We start from the raw sequence: 20,429 nt of genomic DNA, 5'->3' as shown, positions 1-20,429 counted from the left end.
TGAGAGGGGAGAGATACAAAAGGATCCAGAGGGGCAATTTTTTCACTCAAAGGGTGGTGAGTGTCTGGAACGAGCTGCCAGAGGCAGTAGTAGAGGCGGGTACAATTTTGTCTTTTAAAAAGCATTTGGACAGTTACATGGGGAAGATGGGTATCGAGGGATATGGGCCAAGTGCAGGCAATTGGGACTAGCTTAGTGGTATAAACTGGGCGACATGGACATTTTGGGCCGAAGGGCCTGTTTCCATGTTGTAACTTCTATGATTCTATAACAGGCTCGAAGGGCTGAATGGCCTTCAGTTCCTGTATAACAGGCTCGATGGGCTGAATGGCCTCTTCTTGATTCTATGTAACAGGCTTGAGGGGATGATCGGCCTTCAGTAACGATGAAACGGGCTTGATGGGCTGAATGGCCTCCTCCTTTCCCTGTGCAGCAGCCGTGAAGGACTTGCCGCCATTTTGTCCAAGATGTCCCGCGAACTTGCCACCATTTTGTCTAAAAATTAGAGCCGGACCTTTCAGGAGCGAGATTGGAAAACATTTCTACACACAAAGGGTCGTAGAAGTTTGAAACTCTCTTCTACAAACGGCAATTGATACTAGCTCAGTTGCTAAATTTAGATCTGAGATAGATAGCTTTTTGGCAATGAAAGGTATTAAGGGATATGGGCCAAAGGCGGGTATATGGAGTTAGATCACAGATCAGCCATGATCTGATCAAATGGCAGAGCAGGAACGAGGGGCTGAATGGCCTACTCCTGTTCCTATCTTCCTATGATATTACTTGTATGGAATTCCGGCAGGCATTTGATAAGGTTCCACACATGAGACTATTGGCAAAAATGAAAACACATGGATCTTGAGGCAATGTATTGACATGGGTAGATAATTGGTTCGGAGATGGGAGACAGAGAGTAGGGATAATGGGTACATACTCCAATTGGCAGGATGCGACTAGTGGTGTCCCCCAGGGATCTGTAACTGGGGTCTCAGCTTGTCACCATATTTATCAATGACTTAGATGAAGGAACAGAGAGTCGTATATCCAAGTTTGCTGATGACACTAAGTTGGGTGGTACAGTAAGCAGTGTGGATGCGAGTGAAAAGTTGCAAAGGGACATTGATAGATTAAGTGAGTGGGAGAAACTATGGCAGATGGAGTTCAATGCGGGGTAATCCACTTTGGACCGATGGTCAGGATATTTACCAAATGGTAAGAAGCTCGGAACTGTGGAGAAGCAGAGAGAATTAACGGTTCATTTACATAAATCAGTAAAAGCTAACGGACGGGTCCAAAAATAATTTAAAAGGCTAACGGAGCGTTAGCCTTTATCTCAGGGGGCTGGAATATCAAGAAGTGGAAGTTATGTTCCAGTTATATAAAGCTCTGGTTGGACTGCGTCTGGAGTAACTGCGTTCAGTTTTGGACACTGCACCTCAGGAAGGATAGATTGGCCTTGGAGGGGTTGCAGAGCAGATTCACCAGAATGTTACCGGGGCTAAAAAGTTTGAATTATGAGGACAGGCTGCATAGATTGGGCTCGTCTTCCCTCGAGTATCGAAGATTGAGGGGCGGTCTGAGCGAGGTGTTTAACATGTTCAAATTATTCGATAGAATAGAGAGAGAGAATCAATTTCCTCTGGGGAATCAAGAACGAGGGGGACATAATCTTAAAATTAGAACCATGCTATTCAGGTTCGAAATCAGGAAGCACTTTTTTACACAAAGGGCAGTAGAAGTCTGGAACTCTGTCCCCCAAAAGGCTGTGGATGCTGGGGGTCAATTGAAGCTTTCAAGACTGAGATCGATAGATTTTTGTTGGGTAAGGGTATCGAGGGATAGCGAGCAAAGGCGGATAAATTGATTTGAGGTTCAGATCATCTCTGATCTAATTGAAGGGCGGAACAGGTTCAATGGGCTGAATGACCTCCTCCTGTTCCCAATGGAAATGTTGAGAAAATGCTTTGTTGAGGCTGTGACGTCAGGGTCAACCCCTGTCCAAACAAGACAGGCCACATTTGGGAGTTTAATAATTTTGAAATGAACATTTTTCTTTTGTGACTTGTGCAACTTCGATCAAGTGAATCGTTATGAATGAGAATCAATACAGTCATTCTAACTTCTGGCTGGTAACCAGATCAGAGGTTTCCGTAGTGTAGTGGTTATCACGTTCGCCTCACACGCGAAAGGTTCCCGGTTCAATCCCGGGCGGGAACATTATTTTGGGGCAGATTTTTCTGTCCTCTGTGAAAGAGCCTGTTTTGTTCAGTTCGACACAAATTCGTGGTCTCACGAGCACTGAACATTTTAAACGGAGCCCTTCAAAATACAGTGTGTAAAATGAGAAGGAATAAAAAGTTCATCGCACAAAAGACATTATTAAACTTTTCCAACATCCCTCAGTGGCCTTTCATTCTGCAAAATAACGTTATCGGTTAATTAATGGTGAATAACAAAAATATTGTTTTTTTTTTCTCCAATATAACAAGTGTTCAAAAGTTGCTCTTCTGGCTGGAAATCGCACCCCGGCCGCAGTGGTAAAAGCGGCGAATCTTAACCACTGGACCACCAGCGAGTTTTACTTACAGCATTATCAGATTTAACGAGGATTTCCATTTCTCTGTGATTCAGCTTTTAATCCTTTTTGGCTACTGATTGCGAATATTCCCGTCATTAAATAGGAATAAAGTACAATAGGCTCAGGAAAACCCGGGGAGGTGGCATCCCGCTCACCGAGCCTTTCCAGCATCATTTATATCACCAAGCACTCGAGTGAATGAACCTTTCTCCGGGGGGGTCTCAATGTGGAAAGGGTGGCGAGGCAAAGTGCTATTTATCCGTCAGGATGGCCGAGCGGTCTAAGGCACTGCTTTCAGGTCGCAGTCTCCTTCCCACTTCCGACATTGGTTACTTTGACTCCTATTTTATTTCTTGCTTGAGCTGCAGTTGATTTTTCGGCCCAGTTGATTTGCTCTTCCCGCAATAACCAACCCGGTCTCGATCCACGGCACGTTTTGACGCCCACCGGCTCATCCCTAAACCAACCTTTAAACGAAAATATGCTTTAAACACAAGGTCGCAACTATGGAGAGAGCAGACACTTGGAGAAATGTACCATCGGAATTAGAGTAGGCCATTCAGCCCCTCGAGTCCGCTCCGCCATTTGATAAGATCATGGCTGAACTGTGATCGAACTCCATATACCTGCCTTTGGCCCTTATCCCTTCATACGTTCTTTTGGCAAAAAGCTATCGATCTCAGATTTAAAATTTGCAATTAAGCAAACATCAATTGCCGTTAGGGAAAGAGAGTTCCAAACTTGTTCCATCCTTTGTGTGTGGAAATGTTTTCAAATCTCACTCCTGAAAGATGTAGCTCTAATTTTTGGACTGTGCCCCCAAGTCCTAGAATCCCCAACCAGCGGAAATAGTTTCTCTCTATCCAGAAAATGTCAATGACACAGTCAATGAAAGGTGCAGTTCACGAAGGCGACTCACCAGCACCTTCTCAAGAGCAATTAGGGATGGGCAATAAATGCTGACCTTGCCATTGACACCCACATCCCATGAATGAAGACAAAAAAAGTCGCCTGCATGGCCGAGTAATTTCCTGCTGCTAAACGACGGGAAGAATGAATCCATCGGCTTCAGTCCTTTGAACGAACTGTATACACTTGCCGTCGAGCTCAATCCCCACTTGGTCCTCTGCCCCGAATATCCACTACATCAGAAAATCCTCCATAACATAGAATCTCAGCATGGAAACATCACAGAAGGAGGCCATTCGGCCCATCGTGCCTGCGCCAACTCTTTGAAAGAGCTATCCAATTAGACCCGCTCCCCTTCCCTTTCCCCATAGCCCTGCAAAATTTTCCCCTTCAAGTATTTATCCAGTTCCCCTTTGAATGTTATTATTGAATCTGTTTCCACCACCCTTTCAGGCAGTGCATTCCAGATCATGACAACTCGCTGCGTAAAAACATTCTCCTCATCTCACCTCTGTTGCCAATTACCTTAAATCTGTGTCCTCTGGTCACCATCCTTTCTGCCACTGGAAATAGTTTCTCCTTATTTATTCTATCAAAACCGTTCATGATTTTGAAGACCCCTGTTAAATCTCCCCTTAACCGTCTCTGCTCTAAGGAGAACAACCCCAGCTTCTCCAGTCTCTCCACCTCACTGCAATCCCTCATCCCTGGAACCATTCTAGTAAATCACCTCTGCACCCTCTCCAAGGCCTTGACATCCTTCCTAAAGTGTGGTGGGCAGAATTGTGTGATGGCCAGCTGGGGTCTAACCAGTGATTTATAAAGGTTCAGCATAAGTTCCTTGCTTTTGTACTCTACGCCTCTATTAATAAAGTCAACGATTCCGAATACGTTTTCGTTTACAATCTCTTCAACTTGTCCTGCCACCTTCAAAGATTTGTGTACGTATACCCTCAGGTCTCTCTGTTCCTGCACCCCCTTTAAAATTGCACCATTTATTTTAAAGAGCTGGCCAACGCACGATGGGCCGAATGGACTCCTGCGATTCCATGATTCCATGTTTTTGATTACACCTCTATGAAGCGCTTTGGGACATCCCCCAGAAGTGGGAGTCAGCAGTTCACTTTCTCCCTTAACACTTCCATCTGACCTGGGCTGGACTAAATAGATGTTTTCGTGGTGTAATGGTTATCATGTTGGCGTCACACGCGAAAAACTCCCGGTTTAATCCCGGGACAGAAACAATTTGCTGGAACTTGCTCCTCACAAACCTCCAGGCACGAGCTTTCTCTCGTGTAAATTGGGCTGCAATCCTTTCACATTCAACAACGGCTGCACCAGATTCCTCGTCTCATCACCACTGAACACTTTGAAGCAGACTCCAAAAATAAAGTGCGTAAAATGAGAAGGGATGAAAGTCAGAGAAGTTCGCGTCGTTTCGACATTTACTCGGCAAACTTGTTAGCATTTCGTTCAGTGTGAACCAGAAAGTTGTGGGTTTATTAATGGTAATTGAAAGAATCATCTAAGAGACTTGTATAATTTTGCGTAATTAAGTGAACTGTTTTGTAAAAACAAATGCGCTGACCGGGAATCAAACCCGGGCCATAGTGCTGAAAGCGCCGAATTCTAACCACTCGATAACCATAAACCCGACTTATACATTGTCAACAGATGGTTATAAATATATTGGGCTGCAGCCGTGTTAGATTGAAAATATATTTCTGATTTGTAAGATGTAAATGCATTTCATGACTGCTGCTTACAAATCTATTTAGATATATCTTTTAGTAATTCCTTTTTTGTGGGGTATATATTGTAAATGTATTTTCTGGATATTTATTTCTCTATGTCTTACTTTTCATTACACACAAATACATAACACAGATACACAGAGCTATAATGATAACCACCAAGCAGTTACACCCAAATGTATTTATAAGTGTCACATGTGCAATCATATATATTTATAACAAGATATATCATATTGTAAAAATAATCAAAATAAATTTATAAATGGCACACATAACTTAAACACTCAATTTATAAAGAAGCATGACATCCATTTATACACATCCATAGTTTAAATTTTCACACCGTCCTGTTAGCAGTCCTGAACAAAGTCCAAACACCGAAAGTCTCAGCGTTTTTTCAGATGCTGCCCGTCCTGTTATGTATTTTGAGCAGTTCCTTTCCTGTGATGTGATGATTCTGGGTGCCGGGTGTGTGTCATTGGATTTGCTGCAGTCATGCTGCCGCGGACAGGTGAAGGCTGCTTCTGTGGCTGCCTGATACCCGGTGGGAGTGGGAGGGGATTTGGAAATCTGAAATAAATGAAATGGTGCATGAGAAACTTTCATAAAGGTAAATAACCCGATCGCTACCATCAGACCTCGTAGCGCAACGTTAGCGCGTCTGAATCTAAATCAGAAAGCTGCGTATTTAAATCACGGCGGGGGTCGCATTTGGTTTTAGCGCTGGTAGAATTCTGAATAATTCCGGAATTCATATTGCATTCCCTTTTTCACAATAAACAGAACCCTGCTCTGAATTCTGCCTCACTAGTTCCCCAGTGTCAGGGAGAGAAGCGTCTGATTCCCTCATTTATTTATTGCACGAAACATACACAAACACACTTATGAATTCAAAATCAGCCTGCAGCTCCACACGCACAGAGATAAACGCAGTCAGATAGACAGGGAAAAACCGGGAAAAAGACAAACCGGTTTGTCACAGAATTGCCTGTACCTCCACGGTCGAATGTCAGGGCTTTTGTTGTTCGCTTTCGTTCCACACCCTGGAATTCAGGAGAATCTGGTACATGGTTTGTTGGATAAGGCACGGGCGCGATGGCCCGAATGGCCTGCTTCTGAGCTGTATCCTTCGAAGATTCTGAACTCAGCCCCTGGGAGGGGAGGCCGGTTCATGTGGAAAAAGATCCGGATGAGAATGATCTGATTCATAAAGGGGAGGGAAATTAGGGAGCTCCTTCGGAACATTAATTACTTGAAAATGAAGACATTTTCCAGAGTATCTTGTTTGGTTTTGATGAATGAAATGTTTGTAAAAAGGCATCCGTGGAGAAGGATTGTGAGCTTTTAGGACTAGAGGGGAAATGAGGAAATTTTTTTTTTCACACAGAGGGTTGTTCCGATCTGGTAGCCACTCCCTGAAAGGGTGGTGGAAGCAGCTTTCATAGGAACTTTCAAAAGGCAATTGGACAGGTACTTGAAGAGAACTGATTTGCAAGGTTACGGGGAAAAGGCTGGTTTTTTTGGACTAAATTGGACAGCTCTTTCAAAGAGTAGGCACGGCAACACGGCCGAATGGCCTCCTTCTGTGCTGTAATAGTCTATGATTCTGGTCCATGATTTTAGTGTGGGACAGGAGAGATGTTGTTTAAAGAGAAGTAAAAATGTCCCAATCAGAGCAGAGAGAGGTGACTGGTCAGTTCCCCTCTGCCCAGTATAAGTCAGCAGCGGTTACCAGTTCGCTTTACACGCGAACGGCCCTGCTTTCGATCCTGGGCGGACAATTTAAGTTGCAATTGCTGTTTACAATCTATATTAATGACTGAGATGAGGGGACCGAGTGCAATGTATCTAAGTTTGCTGATGATACAAAGGTCGGTTGGAAAGTAAGCCGTGAGGAGGACGCAAAGGGAGGTGGACAGGTTAAGTGATTGGGTAAGAAGGTGGCAGTTGGAGGATAAAGTGGGAAAATGTGAAATTGTCCACTTTGGTAGGAAGAATAGAAAAGCAGAATATTTTTTAAAAGGTGAGAGTCCAATAAATGTCGGTATTCAGAGGGAGTTTGGTGAACTTGTAAACAATTCACAGAAAGTTAACATGCAGGAACAGCAATCAATTAGGAAGAAAAATGGTATGTTGCCCTTTTTGAAAGGAGGTTGGAGTATAAGAGTAAGGAAGTCTTGCTGCAATTAAATAGGGCTTTGGTGAGAACACACCTGGAGTACTTTGATGTCGTCTACATGGATTTTAGCAAGGCTTTTACAAGGTCCCAAATGACAGACTGGTCAAAAAAGCTGCGATTGCACTAGAGAGGGTACAGAGGAGATTTACGAGGAGGTTGCCATGGCTGGAGAATTTTGGCTGTGAGGAAAGATTGGATAGGCTGGGGTTGTTTTCTTTGGAACAGAGGAGGCTGAGTGGTGATTTAATTGAGGTGTACAAAATTATGAAGGGCCCAGACAGAGTGGAGGCGAAGGACCTATTTACCTTAGCAGGGAGGTTAATAACTTGGAGGCATAGATTTTAAATGATTGGTGGAAGGATTTAAGGGGAGCTGAGGAGAATTTTTTTCACCCAGAGGGTGGTAGGGGTCTGGAACTCACTGCCTGACTGGGTGGTCGAGGCAGAATCCCTCGTGACATTTAAAAAAATACTTGGATATGCACTTGAAGTGGCGTAACCTACAAGGTTAAAGACCGAGTGCTGGAAAGTGGCATTCGGCTGGGTAGCTCATTTCCGGCCGGTGCGGACAGGATGGGCCGAATGGCTTGCTTTTGTGCCGTAAGTTTGCTGTGATTCGACAAAATTGGCAATTCTTTTTTGTAACAGCATATTCCCAACCCAGGCCGCCGTGATGAAAACACCGAAGCCGAACGACGAGGCCAGCAGGGAAGGCATGTAAGAGTGTTAAATATATCAGGGAGTGTTTGCATTCGGTACAATTAATATTTCAGCTCCCAGTTACTACAGATCAGGGATCAAAACCTGACATCAGCATCAGGACGCTCAGAATATTTTCTTTTTATTCGTTCATGGGATGTGGGCGTCGCTGGCGAGGCCGGCATTTATTGCCCATCCCAAAAAGCCCTTGAGAAGGTGGTGGTGAGCCGGCTTTTTAAACCGCTGCAGTCAGTGTGGCGAAGGATCTCCCACAGTGCAACTAACTAACAGACAAAGCACCGGTGGGCACGCCGGTTGCAGGAGAGCTGGTTGTCGGTGATATCGATGCTGTGAGCGAGACCAGACCGTTTCCATGTTTCCACAAACAATGTCCCATCCTTTATTTCTGGAAAAGTAACACTGATAGTGGACAATTGCATTTCTGTGGCTGCAACATGTAACTTTGGCTCGGTGACACGCTGCTTTAGTGTATCTTGCAAGAAAAAGGACCAGACGGTCTCTGTGGCGCAATCGGTTAGCACGTTCGGCTATTAACCGAAAGGTTGGTGGTTCGAGCCCACCCAGGGACGAAAATTGCACCTTTTTCGTCCCACTTTCGGATTCATTGCCTCATTCTGATAGCACTGAAGCCGGTGCCAGGTTTCAATTCCTGATCTGCAGTAACTGGGAGCACTTTAAATGGCTCCGATCTCTTCATCTCATTTCAAGTTTTCTAATGTGTGATTTGGCTGCAAGAAAACACTCTGTGAACAATGTCATCTAGGCATGCCTGATTCGCCATAATTTACACTGCGGTCGGATATCAGGCACATGAAAAAAAAACAGTGAAATGTTTGTGTGGGCGCGATGCTCTGGGATTCCCTGCCTGACCATCTCCACCGATCCTTCTCTGCAGCCTTCCTAAATACAGTGCAGTAAATGGATCCCTGTGAAATGAGCTCCTGGACAGTAATACGGAAATTAGTTTGGCTCAGGGGTTATATCCCTATCACGAGGTTGGAGGTGTCAGGTTTCCGTAGTGTAGTGGTGATCACGTTCGCCTGACACGCGAAAAGTCCCCGGTTCGAAACCGGGCGGAAATATTTTGAAACGTTGTCCCCATTAAAAATGATTAAATATTGAACGATTCACATTGCTGATTAAATGTGAACAAAGTCCACATCTCCAAGCCCTGTTATTGGAGTCCGCTGAGAGCAGGCGATGAATGCCAGCGTGATATTGGGGGTGAAGGCTGCTTCCAATGCTGTCTCATTACCGGTGGGATCTGGCGGAGATTTGATAAGCCTCATCCATTCAACCAATATATGAAACGGTGTTTGAGAAACATTCAAAAAATATAATAACATCCAGGAGCCTGTCTTCAGAGTGCGTGGCGCAAAGGTCTGACTCCGGATTAAAAGGCTGGTGAACTTGCTTCAGCTTTCTGAAATGTACTTGTCCATCCTTCAGAGGTCATGGGAAATATGTTTTTTGCCTTTCGAAAAAAGACGCGAAAGTTAGAGACATGTTTTGTTTTCAACACGGCTGGTGAAATGGCCAGACGATCATAAATTCGCAGTCGCCTTTGAAACATTTAAAGGCGACTACCTAAAAATCACTTCGTGCAAATTTAAAATCACGGTTCCTATTTATTTCGGTCTGAAAGAAATAACGATAAACGTGTCAGTCAGTGCCCGCGGTGAGACGGTGATGAACTTGTTTGTTGCGAAGTTCACCGCTGGGCTAAAGTTGACGCCGTTTAAAGGACGCGAACCCACTCAATGCAAAGGATGAGCTCAGAACCAACAGGTCCCGTCAACGTCAAACACCTCCTTTCTTGTTCAATAGAGGGAGCAGAGGCGTGTCCATCATCAGACACCAGCAACTTTAAGAAATGGAACAGATAAAGGCACAGATGCAAGTTCCAAATATTTTCAATGCAAAGTTATTTCACTTTATTTGAAGTGCCGTGAGGCTAAAAACGGGTCCGAGATGATTTGCGTTCACTCGTGACTTGTTTTCCAGTGTTTGTCCGTCAGGTTTGCAATTCAATTTGTATTGGATATTGATGATTTTTCAGGATGATTGCACATCATACCATGTGTAAAGCAACCATCTTGATAACTTCAATCATCACACACTCTACATCGACGCTGCAGAGACCCCAGCACCCCTTTCAATATTGTTTTTCTCAACTCACAGTTTTCAAAAGGGAATTGGATAAACGCTTGGATCAAACTTTTTCAGGGTTATGGGGAAACAGCAGGCGAGTGGGACGAACTGGACAGCTCTTTCAGAGAGCTGACACTGGCACGATGGGCTGAATGGCGCTATCTTATTCTATGATTCTATTAATAGATCAATTTCCGCCTTTCACTGAGCCTCCCTAAATGGAGCGCAGTAATCGTGTCCCTGTGAAATAAGCTCCTGAACAGTAATACGGAAATTAGCGTGGCTGAGCGGTTTGAAACTCTGGTTAGGCACCTAACAGGAAATTTCCTCTCTAAGATTGATTAGTTTATCAATTATCTCCCCCCTTTCGATCTTAAATGTCTTTACATATCTTTTTGATCTCTTCTTCTACTGTCATGCCCACAATACGAGTCTCCCTGGTAAATACTGAAGCAAAGTGATTATTTAATATTTCTGCCATTTCGCTGTCATTGCCTGTGAGTTTGTCGTGTGTCTCCCTTAGTGGCCCTATTATCATAGAATCATAGAATCATAGAAGTTACAACATGGAAACAGGCCCTTCGGCCCAACATGTCCATGTCGCCCAGTTTATACCACTAAGCTAGTCCCAATTGCCTGCACTTGGCCCATATCCCTCTATACCCATCTTACCCATGTAACTGTCCAAATGCTTTTTAAAAGACAAAATTGTACCCGCCTCTACTACTGCCTCTGGCAGCTCGTTCCAGACACTCACCACCCTTTGAGTGAAAAAATTGCCCCTCTGGACCCTTTTGTATCTCTCCCCTCTCACCTTAAATCTATGCCCCCTCGTTATAGACTCCCCTTAAGAGACATGTTTTGTTTTCAACACGGCTGGTGAAATGGCCAGACGATCATAAATTCGCAGTCGCCTTTGAAACATTTAAAGGCGACTACCTAAAAATCACTTCGTGCAAATATTCCTATCCTAAATTTTCTTTGGCTGTTGATGTGTCTCGAATACTTTGCTTTTTTTGATATTCCTTTTTTGCCTTTCCAATAGATCTTCAGACTTCTTTCCCAGTCTTATCACATTCCCCTCTCTCCTTTATTGGCTAGTGTGTGCCCTTTTCTTCAGTTTAAATTTTGCCCTTGTTTCTTTATTCATCCCTGGTGTGTCATTTCTGGCTAGTTTGTTCTTGCTTTTTAGTGGGATATATTTCTCCTGGACTCTATTTATCACCGTTTTAAATGTTTCCCACTGCTGTTCTATTTCTTTGTCCAGGTCATCAATATGTCAAACATATCACCGTTTGAAACTTCTCAAGTCACATTTCCATGAAAAAGCCAGTTGCTTTTGTGGGAGGAGCAAATCAACTTGGTCTAAAAATCAGCTGCAGCCCAATCCACAAATAAAATATTTTCACGTCTTCGTAAAAATAAGCAATGTCAGAAGAGGGATTCGAACCCACGCCTACCGGAAGAGATTGCGACCTGAACGCAGCGCCTTAGACCGCTCGGCCATCCTGACTACAAATTTAACGTTTCATTATGCATCAATTCTGCACCGTTGGCCAGTGAACGCAACATAAAAGTTTTAAATGATACTCGCCCAACGTGGGGCTCGAACACACGACCCTGAGATTAAGAGTCTCATGCTCTACCGACTGAGCTAGCCGGGCCTGATGGTACATCACCGCCTTATCTATTATTGCAGCAAGCAGGAGAAAGACTCCATTTCAAATTATTGGAATCAATTCTGAGTGACAGGATCAACTGTCACTCCGAAAGGCACGGACGAATCAAGGACAGTCAGCATGGATTTTTTAAGTGGAGGTCGTGTCTGACTAACCTGATTGAATTTTTCGAGGAGGTGACAAGGAGGATCGATGAGGGTGGCGCAATTGATGTAGTCTACATGGATTTTCGCAAGGCTTTTGAAAAATTCCCACATGGCAGATTGGTCAAAAAAGTAAAGGCCCATAGGATCCAAGGGAATGTGGCTTATTGGAGCCAAAATTGGCTCAGTGGCAGGAAGCAAAGGGTAATGGTCGACGGGTGTTTTTTGTGGCTGGAAGACTGTTTCCAGTTGGGTGCTGCAGGGCTCCGTACTTGGTCCTATGCTTTTTGTGGTATACATTAACAATTTGGACTTAAACGTCGGGGGCATGATTAAGAAATTTGCCGGTGACACAAAAATTGACCGTGTCGTTGATAGCGAGGAGGAAAACTGTAGACTGTGGGGGTTCAGGCAATTTTCTGATAACAAAGCACTCAATCTATCTCTGAATGAATTTTGAACGAATACGTGTGTTTGACCCAGCACAGGCACGATGGGCCGAATGATCTCCTCTTGTGGACTAACATAATACGATGATACCAAGTGTTGTCAGGCAGAAAAGCAACACATTGCAAATAAGAGCAGAGAGAGGAAACTAGTCTAACAGCATAAGAGCACGGTGAGATATTGTATTTGAGAAGGATGAGGAGGGTTAGTTTTTCAAGGTGGTAGTCACTTAGGGTATCATTTGTGACTTTGATAAGGACCATTTCATGCTGCGACAGTCTCTGGCACTGTGTGTGAGTGTGGGATTCATTCTGTATCTGTCAGTCTCTGGCACTGTGTGTGAGTGTGGGATTCATTCTGTATCTGTCAGTCTCTGGTACTGTGTGTGAGTGTGGGATTTATTCTGTATCTGTCAGTCTCTGGTACTGTGTGTGAGTGTGGGATTCATTCTGTATCTGTCAGTCTCTGGTACTGTGTGAGTGTGGGATTTATTCTGTATCTGTCAGTCTCTGGTACTGTGTGTGAATGTGGGATTCATTCTGTATCTGTCAGACTCTGGTGCTGTGTGTGAGTGTGGGATTCATTCTGTATTTGTCAGTCTCTGGTACTGTGTGTGAGTGTGGGATTCATTCTGTATCTGTCAGTCTCTGGTACTGTGTGTGAGTGTGGGATTCATTCTGTATCTGTCAGTCTCTGGTACTGTGTGTGAGTGTGGGATTCATTCTGTATCTGTCAGTCTCTGGTACTGTGTGTGAGTGTGGGATTTATTCTGTATCTGTCAGTCTCTGGTACTGTGTGTGAATGTGGGATTCATTCTGTATCTTGTCACTCTCTGATACTGTGTGTGAGTTTGGAATTGATTCTGTATCTTGTCAGCAGTGTGTGTGAGAGTTTGTGATTAATTCTTTATATAAAACTGTGTGTTAGTGTGGGATTCTTTCGGTATCTGTCAATCTCTGGTACTCCATGTGACTGTGGGACTCATTCTGTATATACAGTCTCAAGTACTGTATGTGGGAGTTGAATTCATCCTATATATGCAGTTACTCATACTGCATGTGATTGTGGGATTCATTCTGTATATACAGTCTCCAGTACTGTATGTGGGAGTTGAATTCATCCTATATATGCAGTTACTCATACTGCATGTTAGTGTGGGATTCATACTGTACCTGTCAGTCTCTGGCACTGTGTGTGAGTGTGGGATTAACTGTGTGTCTGTCAGTCTCTTGTACTGTGTGTGAGTTTGGGATTCGTTCTGCATCTGTGAGAGTTGGAGTCATTCTGTGTCTGTGTGTCTCTGGTACTGTCTCTGAATGTGAGATTCATTCTGTATCTGTACGTAATTATTCTCTCAGATTAAATTATGGTGTTCAATATTGCAGCTTTTATATCTCAATGTTTAAATAGTTTTACTCCTTGTTTAATTGGTAAATATGGACATACTTTCCCATTTGATGCTGGAGGTTTTAACCAGATTATTTGTGTGCTTTTTGGAGTACTATTAAATCTGTATCTCTGTGAGTACTGTTGTGGATGATAATGTATCTTTAAAACTGATAAGGTGACATTTTTGAATTGGTATGTAATGTGTAGATCAGTCTGTAGAAATGGAATTGATACCGTATCTTTCAGTCTAATATTGTATGAGATTTTTGGACTGGTATGTAATGTGTATCTCAGTCTGCACTAATAGAATTGATACTCTATCTTTAAATCTCATTCTACGAGTTCATTCAGAACAGGTATCTAATTTGTCTCTCAGGTTTACTATCTATCAATATTTCTCAATCTGATACTCTGCCTGAGTTTTGGACTTGTGTGCAATTTGTATCATATGATACACATTTCGAATGGATATTCCATGGATTAAAGTCATGTGTGTGAGAGTTCTGGGCTAGTATTCAATTTGAATCTCGGGGTACATTATTGGGATTCATTCTGTACCTTTGAATCGGGTACCATGTGTGATTTCTATCTGGTATTTAATTCGTAGCTAATGTTGCTCTATTGTGAGATTGACACAGTGCCTTTCACTCTGAGCGTGTGATTTTGGACTGGGATTTTTGTATCTACCTGTCAGCGGGACTGAGTTAGGGGGAAATGGAACAGTGTCTGCCTCACCTACTCTGCTTGACTGTTGGATTGAAAATGTGTCTCTGGAAATTGTGATCAGTGTGGGACTGACTACTTCTGCTGTCTGAGACTGTGGAACTGATGAGCTGTCTGTGTCTCTGTGCTCTGTGAGTGATATTATACTTACTGTGTGTGAGAAGGAGCTGGCTGCATTGTTCCTTCTGCCTCGGGTGGAGGAAGCATCACATTTATTCTGGATCGTTCAAGGGTTTGCCTGGAGAAAGAAAATTATCTCTTGTTACTCAGGAACATGTGAGGGAGAAAATTCAGAAGTGATCAGTTTAATATCTCTGTTAATGATCATTTTGAATATCCACAAATGAAATCCAGTGATACAAACAGTGTCAGTGTCTGACTCCACTGCAGTACTGCAGCACTCAGCTTCTGCATACCAGGTGTGTTGGGCTGTTTTACAACAATTTAATGACATCCAGACACGGCCCAACCCCTGCACTGATCCATGAATGGGACTACCCGATGGGGCAGGGACCTTTGTACAGGTCAGGTTTCTAATCCCCTCTCCCATGGGACTAACCGTTCAACCGAAACCAAACAGCCGCTGTTTAAAATGTGTCCTTGACACTTCTCACCTGATGCCTGCAATAGATGCTCTTTGTATAACTCCCCACATCCTTACTGTCCGGCTCTGTTTCCACTCTTCACTATCCAATCACAATAAATAGGGTGAGGCTGGAACTAAACCAGGACCATTCACTCCTGGTTTGGGGAGAGAAAGCAGCAATGATTTTAATAGCAGGTTCTTCCCATTCTCTCTCCCTTCCCCTGGACACACCCTGTCCACACACAGCCCGAGAATGACCTCTCCCTTCCCCCCTCTCACTCCATGTTCCGGGACCAGTTCCTGATCCACTCCGCCTCTTACAAACAGCCCCCGGACTCCCCCTGACCTTCCCCCGGACTCAATGCCGATGTCTGAGCCCATCTGCGGACACGGTCCCGAAGCGATGATCTGCTGTAACGAGGCTGCTCTTTGCTCCCTTCCCCCCGGGGGCCGTGATCTCTCCATTCCCGGCTGTTTTAAACCATCTTCTTCCGCTCACTGAGGGAATGGCGCCCACAATTCCCAATCCAAAAATCGATGGAAACTTTCCCCAATTGGATTTTTTCCGAGTCTGAGCAAAGGAAGTGGGGCTGGGGGAAAGGTCAGAGGGAATGGGGTCCACAGGCAGTGCAGGAACAGGCACCAGAATGGGAAACAGATGGGATTCCACCAGTGCCTCACGCTGGAATCCAGACTGACTTTACAATCTCCAACTATTAAACTCGATGTTTCCATCCCTGCTGTTTCTCTCGGGGTCTTTTGATGGTAAAGAGCCTTTCAGAGATAAAGTGAGCGGCTGTGAAATCAGCCAATGGATTCTCTTCATTAATGGCCCCTATAATGTGTGACTGGGAGAGGATTTCTCAAACCAATCCTGGAGAAACATGGGAGGAAAGTGGGAGTCGGTGTATTTTCTGGGACCGTGAAGGGTTAATATCAGGCAGCAACAGTCGCAGATTAATGTAACCGGAGTGAAACTGTAGATCACTGAGAGTAATATCGAACAGCCCTGAGCTGTAAAACTGCAGATAGTACAACAGGCATTAGAGGGTTAAATGTGGCCCATTGTTTCTGTCCCTCTCTGTACTGTCCCTGAGTGTGGCATTAATAGTGTTTCTGACCCTTGTACAATATCTGTGAGAGATGGGATTGCATCTTCTGTCTTTCCAACGCGATCTTTCTGGATAAATCGGCACTTTACCGGTCAGTCCGGAACAAATACTGTTAACGTCTGTCTGTCACCGTGTCTCACCGCTCTCTCTGTCTCTATCACCGTGTCTGCCTCCCTCTCTCTCTCTCTGGTGCTGTATATGAAGGCGGATACTGCTATTGAGCGTGATTTGGACACAGATCGGAAGTGTAAGACTGATACTGTCTCTCTCTCTCTCTATTGCTGGACATGAAAGTGGGATACTGTCTGATATAAAATAGAGAGAATGAGATGTCCGGGCCGGGCCTCACTGTAACTGGGGATGTGTTTGGCTCCAGTCCCAGTTCATGGTCACAATCTTTTCACAGATTCAAGGCGAGAGTCTCTGTGAGACGGTAACACTGGCGGAGAAACTCCGCGTCATAACTCAAACCCCAACACATGAGATTCTCCAAATAAACTGGAGTAAGGTGTTTGTAAAACGCTGAACCCGTCTGGGAGGGGATGTGTGGGGAGATAGAACAAGGAAACAGACTGAAATGGAGGAGCCGAGTTGACTTGTTATTGAATGGACTGTATTTAGGCAGGAATATTAACGATTTCTCATTGTAACGGGGCTTATTTGAAAGCTTCGGGTTTTGGGAATCCTTGAATATGAAGCCCGGGTCTGTCAGGGTCTGTGCGGAGCGCTGAGGTTCGGTTCTATTATCGATAAACGGTTTGAAACTGTCGGATGGAGAGAACTGGAGGTGGAGCTGGAAGATCAGAGGCCGCTCTCCGCTCTGTCACTCTGACTGTCTCCTCCCCTCCCGATTTCTCTGTTTAATTCCCCATATGGAACCAAAGCGGGTCGGTGGACTCTCAAGACGGTTTACTCGTTAACAGGACGAAAGGCGAGTCATGTTCCTGATCTCCTGGGCACCAGGCAATTCACTGTTATTTGTTTCTGTACAGAGTTACATTTCAGTGATTCCCCAGTGAGTTTGATGCGTTATGTAAATAATCCAACAAAATAGAACAGAAACGGAGCGAAGCGCTGAATCCCACAGATGTAGAAAGGTTAGTCGAGCAGTTCTGGTGATTCTTTACGAGCCCAGCATGGCAAGTAGTTTAAATAAATACAAGAAACCTGGTGATGTGTGGGCTGGGTTCTATAAGTCACCGTTTAATGTAACGGACTGTGGTCACTGCCCCGACTCCAGTCCCATTAATTCCTCATCTCGTCCACAACGAGACAAAAGCAGCTCAAAGCCACACTGGGAGCATGATATTAGCGTTTCCCTTCAGACAGTAACCAGTCCTTTCACAGATACAGAGGGTGGCTCTGAAAAGAGCCTTTACATCGAGTTACATTGAACCTACAGCACAGAAACAGGCCATTCGGCCCAACTAATCTATGCCAGCGTTTATGCTGCTGATGAGCCTCCTCCTTCCTTACTTCATCTAACCCTATCGGCATATCCTTCTATTCCTTTCTCCCTCATGTGCTGATCTATCTTCCCCTTAAATGTCCCTCTGTTATTTGCCTCAGATACAACCTCGTAGTTGCAAGTTCCACATTCTAACCACTCTCTGGGTAAAGCAATTTCTCCTGAATTCCCTATTTGATTTATTAGTGAATATTTTATATTTATTACCTGAAGTTTTGGACTCCCCACAAGTGTAAACATTTTCTCTACATCTATCCGAACAAACCCTATCATTATCTTAAAAACCTCGATCAGATCAACCCTCAGCCTTCTCTTTTCTCGTGAAACGATATCCAGTCTGTTCAGTCTTTCCTGATAAGAATATCCTCTCATTTCTGGTATCATCCTTGTGAATCTTGTTTGCACCTTCTCCAATGCCCCTATGTCTATAATATGGAGACGAGACCTGTTCGCAGTATTCCAAGTCTGGTCTAAACAAGGTTCTGTACAAGTTTAACATAACTTCTTTGCTTTTCAACTCTATCCCTCTAGAAATGAATCCTAGTGTTTGATTTGTCTTTTTATGACCTGATTAACCTGGGTCGTTACTTTTAGTAATTTGTGTATCTGTACCACTAGATCCCTGTGCTCCACTATCCCGTTTAGACTCTTATTATCCAAGCAGTGTGTGACCTCCTGATTCTTCATTCTGCAAGTTTATTAATGCCCTCTTGCATTTTGATGCATTCTTCCTTTGTATTAACTAAATCCCCCAATTTGGTGTCGTCCACAAATTTTGGAATTGTACTTCCAATTCCCGAATCCAAATCGTTAATGTAAATTGTGAAGAACAGTGGTCCCATCACCTGGAACTCCACTTCCCACGTTTTGCCACTCTGAGCAGCGACCCTTAACCTCTATTCTCGGCTTTCAATTTTGTACTCAACTGACCTGACTCCACGTGCTCTGAACTTAGCCATGAGTCTACAATGTGGTACATTATAGAAGGCCTTCGGAAAACCCAAATATATCACATCTACTGCATTAAACTTGTCTACACTTTCTGTTCCTTCTTCAAAGATTTCAATAAGGTTGGTCCTGTCCTTTGGGTTATCAGATTAATCCTTGGCCGGTTTACTTGCTCTTGGAGCTCACAATGCTGGTTTTCTTCGGCATCAGCACGGCCTGGATATCAGACAACACCCTGAGCGATGGTCACCCGTCCCAGCAGCTTGTTGAGCTCCTCGTCGTTGCGGATGGCCAGCTGCAGTTGTCTGGGGATGATGCGGGTCTTCTTGTTTGTCCCGGGCCGCTTTGCCGGGCAGCTCGAGGATTTCAGCCGTCAGATACTCGATGCACAGCAGCCTGATAGACCGGGGCTCCGGCACCCACACGTTCAGCATAGTTCCCCTTCCGCAGGAGCCTGTGAACACGGGTAACAGGGAACTGCAGTCCGGCCCGGGATGAGCGAGACTTGGCCTTGGACCGAGCTTTACCGCCTGTTTTTCCTCTTCCAGACATTTCCACAATCTCACAAACACTTTCACAAAGAATGAAGAAATCCTCCCGCACTCGCCCTTCTCATACATTCTGGAGGATTACAGTGGGGGCACTTGTGATGGGTCTCTCTCAGAGTGTTTACACTGCCCGCTCACCCTCACTGATATTCTATCTTTGAACTGCTGTAATATTGTCCTTTAGTAATATTGCTGCTCCTTCTCCTTTCCCTATTTCCCTGTCCTTTCTAAAGATCTTATAGACTTGAATATTAAGCTGCCATTCCTGTCCAGTTGGTGGTCAGGTCTCTGTAATGATTTAATGGAATTATTTAACTTTACTCAATGGCTGATGTGAGCTGTGGTAAAATGTATTTCCAGCTGGTCAAGTATTGCAGGTATCGACTGTCTCTTCAGTCCGATATCAGGTGAAGAATTACTGGCTGGTGTGGAATTTCCATTGATTGGGGGTTGGTGAAATCTACTGGGCGGAAACAGGAACTGCAACAGAGCGAGAAAGGATCCGTCAGAAACCAGTGAAAATGAAGAACAAAATCCAACAGTCTGCAGTGTCTGTTCAGGATCTGATGTTTGGGAACTATTTTATTGTTGATTATTTTCAGCGATGGTGGTGTAGCGGTGAGCATAGCTGCCTTCCAAGCAGTTGACCCGGGTTCGATTCCTGGCTGTCGCAATTAAGTGTTCTTATTCGTTTATTTCCTTCAGAAACTCTTAAGTTTATAATTGAATTTGATGCAGTTCAGTTGGATATTGTTTCCAAAACATAATCGGGTGTAATTATAGTAAAATATTTTCAACCTTCATTTCTTTTCCCTATAGAAGGAAAAGAGGAAAAACATGCTGGAAATACTGAGTTACCAAGGGTCTAATGAGAGTGAGGAAGGGAAATGATATGTTCGCCTTTATTGTCAGGGTGTTGGAATATAAGAGTAAGGAGGTCGTACTGCAATTGTAGTATGAGGAAATATTGTGTAAAATTGGCCAATATCTGGTGGAGTTTAGAAGAATGAGAGGTGATCGCATTGAAATGTATAAAATTCTTAGACGGCTTGACAGGGTAGATGCTGAGAGTCTGATTCCCCTGGCTGGAGAGTCA

General features: G+C 44.1%; 6 non-coding genes across 6 annotated transcripts; 4 read left to right on the top strand and 2 right to left on the bottom strand.

Annotated features, from left to right (window-relative positions):
- The first annotated feature begins 2,144 nt into the window (after positions 1 to 2,144).
- Positions 2,145 to 2,217, top strand: trnav-cac (transfer RNA valine (anticodon CAC)). Its single transcript has one exon. It is a non-coding gene; the product is annotated as a tRNA-Val (tRNA).
- Positions 2,218 to 8,634: 6,417 nt separating this feature from the next.
- On the top strand, positions 8,635 to 8,708 carry trnan-auu (transfer RNA asparagine (anticodon AUU)). Its single transcript has one exon. It is a non-coding gene; the product is annotated as a tRNA-Asn (tRNA).
- A 440-nt stretch (positions 8,709 to 9,148) lies between these two features.
- Positions 9,149 to 9,221, top strand: trnav-gac (transfer RNA valine (anticodon GAC)). The gene has a single exon. It is a non-coding gene; the product is annotated as a tRNA-Val (tRNA).
- A 2,498-nt stretch (positions 9,222 to 11,719) lies between these two features.
- Positions 11,720 to 11,803, bottom strand: trnal-cag (transfer RNA leucine (anticodon CAG)). Its single transcript has one exon. It is a non-coding gene; the product is annotated as a tRNA-Leu (tRNA).
- A 78-nt stretch (positions 11,804 to 11,881) lies between these two features.
- trnak-cuu (transfer RNA lysine (anticodon CUU)) lies at positions 11,882 to 11,954 on the bottom strand. The gene has a single exon. It is a non-coding gene; the product is annotated as a tRNA-Lys (tRNA).
- A 7,980-nt stretch (positions 11,955 to 19,934) lies between these two features.
- Positions 19,935 to 20,006, top strand: trnag-ucc (transfer RNA glycine (anticodon UCC)). The gene has a single exon. It is a non-coding gene; the product is annotated as a tRNA-Gly (tRNA).
- Positions 20,007 to 20,429: the final 423 nt, after the last annotated feature.

Source organism: Heptranchias perlo, unplaced genomic scaffold, assembly GCF_035084215.1.
Source record: "Heptranchias perlo isolate sHepPer1 unplaced genomic scaffold, sHepPer1.hap1 HAP1_SCAFFOLD_59, whole genome shotgun sequence".
Classification (NCBI taxonomy): Eukaryota; Metazoa; Chordata; class Chondrichthyes; order Hexanchiformes; family Hexanchidae; genus Heptranchias; species Heptranchias perlo.
Note: the sequence above shows the minus strand (reverse complement) of the source record. Positions and strands in the feature narration are given on the sequence as shown.